Raw genomic sequence first — 1179 nt, 5'->3', positions numbered from 1 at the left:
CTTGGCTGGGCAAGGGGCAGCATGTTGAGGGCTTGCTGGGGGCCTGCTGGGGGAGCTGGGTTTCTCCCGCCTGTTTGGGGGAGAGATCTGTTTGCTCAGGGACAAGCAGTGGCCCCAGCGGGGTTTCTCTGTGTGAGAGGGTGGCAGTCATGCTTGCAGATCCCCCTGCTAATTCCGGGTCAGGGCTCGGGGCGTCCTGCCCACAGAGGCACTGGCAGGCTGCCGGGAGGGGATTTTGGGATGTTTTCTCTGGAAGCCCGGGTGGCTCACAAGGGCAAGGCAGGAGCTGTCATACACTGAGCTGTCTGCGTGGGAAGGCAGGGGAGCAGCGCTGCAGACGGCTCTGGCGTCGTGGGGTGGCACCTGCTGGGTTGGTGGGGCTCTCAGTAGACGTACCTGTCAGCCTCCTCTGGCTTTTCCAAGCAGCCAACGGGCTTCCCAAATCCCTCTCCACATCCTGCCGGCTTATGTTTCGGCTGCATCATAGCTGTAGGCTCCCCAACGTGCAGGACCACACCGGGGGAGGAGGCGAGCTGTGCCCAGAACCACGCAGGCACCTGCGACAAGGGACGGGCTCTGCTGCCTTTAATGCATGCCGGGGCTGGCAGGGACTACAGATCCCAGCATGCTGCTTCCTGCCTGCCTCCTCCCACGCCCTACCTGGCAGGGTGCAGGCAGGGATGCTGTAGCCAGCAGCGGTGCAGGCGGCTGAGGGGCATGCCCTGGGGGGGCCGGGGGCTCAGCGCCGGGAGCCCCACCGCAGCTGAAGCCCCGGGAGAGGTGCCGGAGCACCCTATGCTGCGCCGCCCGGACTGGAAAAGGACAAGGCAGGCCTGCAGCTTCTCCAGGGCAGCTAATCCCGCTCTGCCCCAGGAAGAGGGGGGAGGACCGGGGAGGGAAGGTCCCTTCTCGGGGGTCCTGGGGCTGCGTCTCTGGGGCTGTGGACGGGGAAAGCAACGCCAGGGCGGTGGCAGGGGCCGGGCAGGTGGTGATGGGGGAAAAGGAGCGGTGGGCACTGGGGAGGAGACAGCAGTGCCAGCGACGCCCTTGGCTTTCCAAGGTGACTTAGGAGAGGGCTGCGAGAGCCCCAGGGAAGCAGGAATTGGAAATGGGGGGGTTGTGTGGTTCTGGCTGGAGAGGCTGCTGAATTAAATGTGTCTTTTGTGCTGCCATGCCCCG

General features: G+C 65.1%; 1 protein-coding gene across 6 annotated transcripts in view; it reads left to right on the top strand.

Moving 5' to 3' along the window:
• Nucleotides 1–1179, top strand: part of SLC29A1 (solute carrier family 29 member 1 (Augustine blood group)) — a 42114-nt gene that overhangs the window by 33198 nt on the left and 7737 nt on the right. The gene's annotated exons all lie outside the window — the stretch shown is intronic.

The sequence above is a fragment of the Aptenodytes forsteri genome, unplaced genomic scaffold, assembly GCF_000699145.1.
Source record: "Aptenodytes forsteri isolate BGI_AS27 unplaced genomic scaffold, ASM69914v1 Scaffold309, whole genome shotgun sequence".
Classification (NCBI taxonomy): domain Eukaryota; kingdom Metazoa; phylum Chordata; class Aves; order Sphenisciformes; family Spheniscidae; genus Aptenodytes; species Aptenodytes forsteri.
Note: the sequence above shows the minus strand (reverse complement) of the source record. Positions and strands in the feature narration are given on the sequence as shown.